The 9489-nt window shown below is 40.8% G+C and overlaps 1 pseudogene; it reads left to right on the top strand.

Moving 5' to 3' along the window:
* The first annotated feature begins 7686 nt into the window (after positions 1-7686).
* Positions 7687-7758, top strand: LOC122049968 (annotated as a pseudogene).
* The last annotated feature ends 1731 nt before the right edge of the window (positions 7759-9489 follow it).

Raw genomic sequence — 9489 nt, 5'->3', positions numbered from 1 at the left:
GTTAGGGCTTTCTTTAATTGGTAGAATTCATCCTTGCGTGATTGACTACAAATGAAATATCTAAAGAAATTCCGTGCACTAAAAAGAAAAGGATGTGATTCCTACACGCATGATGTATGAGATGTACTAGAAACAATATCAATATCAACAGAGCATAAATCAAAAAACGTGTCACATCCAATACAATCAAACATAATTACCTCCATAGAATTTTTTAAAAATTCAGAAGAACTATTAACTTTACCATCTTGAAAGATACCTGGAGGCTCTAGAACATTGAATATGACATCATCTTGGTCAGATAAAAGATCTATCTCTGAATCAGGTACAATCAACGGAAGTGATTCTTGAGTCATCCCTACACTTCCATCGTCAATAAATACAATAGCAGGCACGACTGGCTCAAAAGGTGGTGTATTCGAAGGAAACAATTCTTGGGTCTTCCATACACTTCCATCATTATCTCCTATACCTATAACATCAAGATTATTTGGAACAACAATTTTATCACCAATAATAATATCAGAATCAATTATAACATCACAATGTAAAAAACTAGAAGAGTCATGCAAAGTAGCAGAATCAAAGTAGGAATATCACAAACTCTACAATCCATCTCCTCAGGAATTGATGTAGTAGGTTGTTTTGAATGAAACTGTGACTATGTCGATGAATGTGTTTTCTCCTGGAACTGTGTTTCTTCATGTTGCCAAAATTGTTGTGCTTGCTCCCTAAAATACTGCTTAGGCTAATGGTGCTAAAAGTAAGGCTGATAACACCGGGGTTATTCAAAAGTCCCTTATTGTGTGTTTTCATACCTGAATCCTGCAAATGAATTATACCTGTCCTGCTGATGAGTCTGTTACTGCTAAGGATTCTGATAATACTGAGGATCAGGCTGCTAATATTAGATCCTGGTCGAGAATACACTGGCAGAGGAATGAACATTGTTATGATTCCACAAGTGCACAGATTCATCATCAGTAATAAAGATTATCGATCCCTCGAGGACTTGTTATAAGCACTAGCGATGACTCACTTAGGATTAGCTAAACTACTGATAGTTGTAAGTTATCTAAAGAAAAGAGATTTGGAAACAGAAACGAGAACTAGCAAAGAAGAGGTAATAGACTTGGTTTATGAAGAGTCCTAGGAGTTCGGTTTCATTGTGGTGGTATTGATGTATCACATTCTATCTTTTACTCATTGTCCATCAACATGCATTCGCCGAAAGCTGAAGTATCTATTCTTAGGTACCAAATAAAGAAGATCCCTATGAAATCCTGTTACGGTTAACCCCTGTCACTAGGGCGCCTCGGTAGATCACAAGAACACTACTCTAATTGATGTCACTAAGGATAGAAATAAGGAGCTTAGTTTGGTCTCTTGCTTTCTTGTGGAGGAGTTACCTCTCCTTTCAAGGAAGTACCCTAGATGTCCGTGAACGGATTACCCCTATCACTAGGGCCCCTCGGGTGTACAATCTAAGATATTCTCTCTACGAGATAGACAATTCCTACACAATTAATTAACACGATATAGAGATCGAGTAGTCGAAACAAAGCAAGCGAAATCATCCAATGAAATAGAGGTATAAGTATGAGTCTTACATCAAACCAATCCACAACTACTCCCTCATCCTAAAACAGGGAATCTACTCCATAGACGCTGAAGAAAAACCCTAAGGCATAATGTTAAGCATACAATTCTCAAACAAGAAGAGAGAAAGAGAAAAGACGCTTATCCAACGACGACGAGTGATCTTCGGATCCAATCCTTTACTTATGGGATTGATGTGGTGATGAAGGATTGCTGGATGAAGATCCTGGATGGTGTGGAATGGCACCAAGTCGATTCTCTCTCTGACGGCTCGCTTCCCGGCTCTCCCCCCTCGAAGGAAAAGGATTAAAACCCTTTTATACGCTAGGGCACGGTTGCGACGGCACGGCAGTGTGAGAATGGCACGGCCTATGCCCTTTCTTGTCTCTGGCCGCGCTGCACGGCCATGCCAATTGGCACGCCCGTGTGAACTTCGGGCTCGGCTCCTGGGGCACAGCCGTGTAGGGTTGCACGAGCGTTCCTTTCTTGGCTTCGGTCGTGGGGGGCATGACCGTGCAAGTATGCACGGCTATGCTCTGATCTGCCTCTGGTTGGTCGCACGTCCGTGCAGGAGTTGCACGGTCGTGCACTGCTCCTCTTCTGTTTAGCCACACGACCATGCGAGGTTGCACGGTCGTGTTCTCTAGCTCGTTCTGGTACGTCGACAGTCATTGTTTTTGCTCCGAAAGTTGTCCCTGTCAACACAAAACTAAACAAAGAGCAGATATCCGAACAAAAAAGTATATATGATGAGTACATGATAAAAGAGACGATCATGCAAAGAATATATATGTATAAAGCAAGTGAATGTGCGTTAAAACATGCATAAACGATCATAATATTTATACACATCACACCTCCAGATTTGAACCTTTGCTTGTCCTCAAGCAAAAAGTTGCAAACTATGTTCATGAGCGCCTTACAGTGTTTCATAATCCTTAGTGCATTATCCTAACTCTATCAACTAGTTTCATTGATAAGCACGATTGTGAAGTAACCTAAGTATGTCCTAATCAAAAGTTCTTTGTGCTCGGTGTAATAAGTAACTCAAACTCTTCAAGTTTCAATTTTCTGTCCTAGTTAAGTCGTCATACAATTGAGTTCCTAATATTTTTAGTGATAGGCACTTACTTGCCATACACTTGGTTCGTTTTCCTTAAATTACATAAGGTCTCAAAGGATACTACTCAGAATCAAGAGAAACATAACATTCATTTCCTCAGTAACCTAACTCGGTCTCAAAAGGGTGAATTGTTAGTTTCCACTCACGACAACTATTTTTTATCCCTTATTCAATTTTTTTTTGTGTCACAAATTTCGAAATGCATATGCTGGGATTTAGATTTTTTCAAATGAGCTTCCATGATCCGAGGTCATCCAGTAACCAAAATGTAATTAAGAAATCACCATGGGAACAGAAGTACTAAATAATTTGGATGAATCATAAGTATTTCAAAAATATTTCTACTGTTCAAGCTTAAGTACTTAAGTGTAGTGAAAATAATATCCTTAAGGTTAGGCCAAAACTTATAACAAACTCCATACAATACTTAGCTTATTTCATGCTACTAAAGATAGAGAAAAGAGATACACCAAACATACTAACACTATCTTGATAACACATGAACTAAGAAAATGCTAGTCATTTTGTTATTGGACAAGTAGCAGAAAAAAGTAGAAGGTTTGATGTTCTCAAATATGCCTCAAAACTATTTTTTTAGAAACATGAAATGAATAAACAAAGCAAAGTACAAATGAGATGCAAATAGAAATATGAAACTAATAAAATGCGAATAAACAAAGTAGACTAATAAAATATGCAAAACAGAAAAAATAAAATATGCAGACAAAAAAGAAAACTCGTCTCAGGTTGTGCAGACAGACACAACACCCCCCCCCCCAGACTTAGACTTTTCATCATCCCAAAAAAATCAATACGGTGGCGGGGGTGGGGTGGGGGATATGGGGGTCCCCGATGTGTGCCAGGGGGAAATCTAGGCATACCAGGAAGATGGCCAAGGTGTTGATGAAATTGATAAAGGGCATCTACTTGTTGTATAGTGATATCCATATCATCCATAAAATTCCTCATTCTTTCCTGATCAACCTCATAGTCATGAACGAACCCTGTCACCTGACTATGAAAGTCCCTAGTAAACTAAAAATGATCCTGTACCTCCCTAAACTGGTCATCAGATAGCTTGAAGCGACCCTCCAACAATCATTGTTGGGTATTTTTCTTCTCATAAAGGGAGTCTAAAGAGGCACGGAACTTAGAAAAATCAAATCTAGAGGGTTCCGTACCATAGGAAAAAGAGTGCCTAGGAGGTTCCGAATGTCCGGAATGATGCGGGAATCCTGATGACGAGGGCTCTTGGTGGTACTCAATTTATTCTATAATGGAGGTAATAATCTCGGGGTGTAAATCAGTAATCACCCAGTTTGCGGGGTTACGAACTGAAGTGCGCTCGGGGCAAGGAAGGGGTAAAGGAAAACCATTGTTCTTAGGGAAGGCAAAACTCATTCTCATCCCAACAAATCATCTTCATTGCAAGACAAGAATCGATGTCGATCTTGTCATTGCCATGAATGACCCCTAATCCATCAAGCTCACAACCCAGATTGAATGATATTTGGGTGATCAATCCACCAAACACTATCATCCCTGAAGATGCTTTAGCTGCTCTCAATAAATTCTGTAAGAAATAAAATTCAGAATCAAAATCCACCTTATTCAACATCGCCCAAAGTGAATAGAGCTCTACCTTTCTAACCACCCCATCACTTTCTCCTCGACCAAAGATCGTTTTGCTTATCACTCGGTGGAGGTATCTAAAGGTCGGGTTTTGCATGCGGGATGCCTTAGCTCTAGAAGGTTCGTAAGGGTCCTTTGATCTGGTTATTGACGTCCAAAATTCATTCCATCTAATCTCATCATCAAATCCACGGGCACCACCAATGGGTAAACCAAATTAATTATTAAAATCACTAAAAGTCCACCGAACTTCTTTATTCATCATCCTAAAAGTTATGAGCCCTATGTTGTCATCCTCAGATGAAAATTTAACATCAAACGAGCTCAAAAATTCAAGGACTAGGTAGGGGTAAGTCGGTGAGTGGGCATACATGATATCATTCCGGTCTAAAGAACTAATCATCCAATCTACGCCATCCCTAATTCCTAGCATATCCATAGTAATGGGATCCATATATTTAGTGCATGTAAATTTTCTAGCGACAAGGATATCATATCTAGCTTTATGTTCATGATTTCTAAAAATAATATTAAACTCGTTTTCATTACCTTCATCGTGTGCCACCCTTTTTCCTTTGTCTTTTGAAGAAGAAGCCTTCCCTTTGCCCTTGTCGCATCTCGATGCATCTCCTTCACCAGATCCAACGCTTCCTCGACGAAGTCTCTTCAAGATTTGTGACATGATGTGCAAAGCTTTGAGGAATTTTGGAGATGGATCTTGAGAATGGGAGAGGGGGAGAAAGAAGGAAAATAAAGGAGTTGCCTCTCTCTTTCCAGATTTTTGGCTTGAAGAAGTGTTAGATCTAGGTGTAGATCTAAGTAAAGATAAACTCTAGAAGTGGGGATTAGGGTTTGGTGAGGTGTAGTGGGGAGGAGAGAGCTTTTGGGAGAGAAGGAGATGGAAATAGGGCTTTTTAGAGAGGTGGGCGGCGCACACAGGTAGGGGCACGGTCGTGTCTTATAGACACGGTCGGGTTAGGTATGGGTTCTGCACGACCATGCCAATTGACACGACCCCCTCGCTTCTCTACTCGGCCAAAGTCGCGCGGTCGTGCCAGTTGGCACGACCAACTCCTTCTTCCTCTATGCATTGATCGCACAGTCGTGCCAATTGGCACGACCTGTGCTCCCTTCTCCACTGATCTTCTTGCACGGTCATGCCAATTGGCGCGACTGGGGTCTTTCTTTTCTCTGCATAGGCCACACGATCGTGCAAGGTTGCACAACCCGTGGCCTTTGTCTCCCTGTCAGCTTCTCACGACCGTGCAGGATCACACGACCAACTCCTTTAAGCGCACGGTGACTCGCCTTTCTCCATTTTTGGTTACTCTGACACCTTCACGCCCATGAAACGCTCACGACCAGCTCGTGGAGGCTCTGCACATCCTGAAAATGAATACCCAAAAATAAAGAAATAATAAAAACACTCGGCTTGAACTTACTAGAGAAATAACACGATGAATGGAATGAAAAAAAAACCCCTTGGGTTACCTCCCAAGCAGCACTTGTTTTAGGCCATTAGCTCAACCCCGTTTCAGTTAATGTGGACTAAACCCATGGAAGCACGACTCTCCTCCCAGCGTTAATGCTCCAGTCTTCACCTTTAGTTTCACTCGTGCAGGACAAATGTACTTCTTATTGTTCGCTGGAGGGGACCTCTCATGGAAATTGCACTCCTTAACTTTGTGTATGTTCATCTTGCTAGAATTTCCCTGAGAAGAGGGGTTGTGGATAGAAGAATCAGATAAATCAAATTCAATCCTTTCTTTACCGATTTTCAAGGATAACTTGTGACTTTTCACATCAATGAGGGCTCCAGCTGTGGCAAGGAATGATCTTCCAAGGATGATCGGTATCTTGGGATCCTCTTCCATATCTAGGATAATGAAATATGTGGGGATGATGCATCCGTCTACTTCTATTGGCACGTCTTCCACTATTCCTATTGGGCATCTACATGAATGGTCTGCTAATTGCAGTGCCATAGTAGTCAATTTAATGTTCTAGAGTCCCAACTTCTTACATAAGGAGTATGGAAGTAGGCTAACGCTGACTCCCAAGTCGTAGAAAGCTTTCTGTATGAGTTCAAACCCAATTTTGCAAGGTATGGAAAAACTCTCTGGATCCTGAAGTTTCGGTGGAATATTTGCCATAAATAGAGCGCTGCAGTTTTCTATTAATGCTACAGTCTCGAAGTCGCCCTTCTATCTCCTGTTAGATAAAATACCCTTTAAAAATTTTACAAACTTCTCCATTTGGTGCAGTGCATCTATCAGTGGTACTTCTACTCAAATTTCCTTAATCTTCTTCAGGAATCAGTTGAACTCTTCATCTTTTTGGGATATTATCAGTTTCTGAAGGAAAGGAATTGTCTGACTTTGCTGGGGAATTTGAAGAGTTCCTTCAACTTTCTTGGTGATCTCCTCTCCATCCCTGTTCTAGATCTGATTTGGCAGTGGGGGAGAGGGCTCTTCCTCTGAGTCAGGTCCTTTTTGAATAGTGATTTGGGTCTCCCAAAGTTCGCCCGCTCCTCAACTTGATGTGGTTGCAGTGTTCTACTAGGTTTATATCAGGCTTTCCTAGAAATGTTCCTTGTGCTCTTGAAAAAGACTGGGCTATCTGGGCTATTTGGCTATCTTGCATCTTCTGATGTTTTTCTGAATTTTTCAATCTTTGAGTCAATCGCTTGATCTCATTCTTCATCTCTTTTTGCTCTGAGAGGGCTTCTTCAAGTATCTTTTCGATTCTGGACAGCTGTGAAGGTTGCTGTTGATAAGTCTGTTGTCCAGATGAGTAGCTCTATTGCCTAGGTTGATAGCTTTGTTTTGCTGGCCCTTGGTCTTGATTATTCCGGTATGAAAAGTTTGGGTGATTCCTCCATCCAGGGTTGTATGTGTTGGAGTATGGATTGTTTTGCTTTTGGTTGTAATTGACTATTGTATCGCATTGCTCAAGTTGGTTTATCTGTGCTTGTATTGGCCCTAGGGGGCAATTATCTTGAGCATGATTCGTACTTCCACACGTTTCGCAAACACAAACTATTGCATTGCCCGTGTTGTTTCCCATGGCCTTAAACTTCTTGGTCAGAGCGTCCAGCTTTGCAGACATGAGTGTGACTACATCTACGTCGAATTTTTCTGACACCTTTATTGGATTTCCTGAGAAAGAACTACCAGATCTTTCAGTTGCCCACTGATGGTGGTTCTGTGCCACATTCTCTATGATCTCTTCAGTTTCATCAAGGCTCTTGTTCATTAGTGCTCTTCCTACTGCAGAATCGAGAGATACCTTCGTGTGATAATTGATTCCATTGTAGAACCAATAATTTCTCAAGGCCATGGTGGGGGCACTGTCTCAACATACTTTTGAATTTGTCCCAAGCTTCAAATAATGATTCTGAGTCTATTTGTTTGAAGCTTGCGATCAAATTCCTCATGTGAGCAGTTTTTCTTGGTGGGTAGAATTTATCCAGGAATTTTTGCTCACACTGCTCCCAAGATGTAATGTTGTTTGTTGGAAGGGAATTTAGCCACTGCTTGGCTCTGTCTTTCAGGGAGAATCCAAAAAGCAATAACCTCACTGATTCTGGAGGGACTCCGTTCACTTTCATGGTACCATAAATCTCATAGAAAAGCTCTAAGTGGTGGTTTGGATCATCGTGGGATCCTCCTCCAAATTGATTCTGCTGAACCATGTGAATTACTGCAGGCTTGATTTCAAAATTATTAGCTTCGATTAGCGGTCGAGTGATGCTAGACCAAACTCCTCGTGCATAAGGTGCTGCATAATCCTTCAACAGTTTGTTAGCCATCTCTGAAGATTCTTGTGCGTCTTGAAATGCTTTTTGTAAGTTTCTTCTTCTCAAGAAGGCCCTATCAATCTTTGGATCGAATGGTAGAAGTTGTCCTGAAAGATTAGCTCTTCGCATGCAAAAATAAGATATGGAATATAGTAAAGAAGAGAGATGTAGTAATATTATTTTTTTTTTTTAGCGTTTTAATGAAAAATGCAAAAAAATAAATAAATAAAAGCAAGAATAAAATTATTTATCTCTAAAATGCAAAAGATCAGAAAAAGGAAAGATAAAGGAAAAAAAACAAAGTCTAATCTAATCTAATATGACTTTCGCTAATGTTATAGACGCAGTCCCCGGTAATAACGTCAAAAATTTGTTACGATTCCGTAAATGCACAAATTCGTCATTAGTAATAAAGATTATTAATCCCACGAGAACTGGTTATAAGCACTAGCGATGACTCACCTAGGATTAGTTAAACTACCGATGGTTGTAAATTATCTAAAGAAAAGAGATTTGGAAACGGAAACGAGAATTAGCAAAGAAGAGGTAATAGACTTGGTTTATAAAGAGTCCTAGGAGTTCGGTTTCAATGTGGTGGTATTGATGTATCACATTCTATCCTTTATTCATTGTCCATCAACATGCATTCACCGAAAGTTGAAGTATCTATTCTTAGGTACCAAATAAAGAAGATTCCTATGAAATCTTGTTACAGTTAACCCCTATCACTAGGGCGCCTCGATAGATCACAAGAACACTACTCTAATTGGTGTCACTAAGGATAGAGATAAGAAGCTTAGTTTGGTCTCTTGCTTTCTTATGGAGGAGTTGCCTCTCCTTTCAAGGAAGTACCTTAGATGTCCGTGAACGGGTTACCCCTGTCACTAGGGCCCCTCGGGTGTACAATCTAAGATATTCTATCTACGAGATAGGCAATTCCTACACAATCAATTAACACGATATAGAGATCGAGTAGTCGAAACAAAGTAAGCAAAATCATCCAATGAAATAGAGGCATAAGTATAGACGCCGGAGAAAAATCTGAAGACATAATGTTAAGCATAAAATTCTCAAACAAGAAGAGAGAAAGAGAAAAGACGCTTATCCAACGACGACGAGTGATCTTCGGATCTAATCCTTTGCTTCTGGGGTTGATATGGTGATGAAGGATTATTGGACGGAGGTCCTGGATGGCGTGGAACGACACCAAGTCGATTCTCTCTCTGACGGCTCGCTTCCTGGCTCTCCCCCCTCGAAGAAGAAGGGTTAAAATCCTTTTATAGGCTAGGGCACGGCTGCGGCGGCACGACCGTGTGAGAATGGCATAGCCTATGCC

The sequence above is a fragment of the Zingiber officinale genome, chromosome 2B (assembly GCF_018446385.1).
Source record: "Zingiber officinale cultivar Zhangliang chromosome 2B, Zo_v1.1, whole genome shotgun sequence".
NCBI classification, from domain to species: domain Eukaryota; kingdom Viridiplantae; phylum Streptophyta; class Magnoliopsida; order Zingiberales; family Zingiberaceae; genus Zingiber; species Zingiber officinale.
Note: the sequence above shows the minus strand (reverse complement) of the source record. Positions and strands in the feature narration are given on the sequence as shown.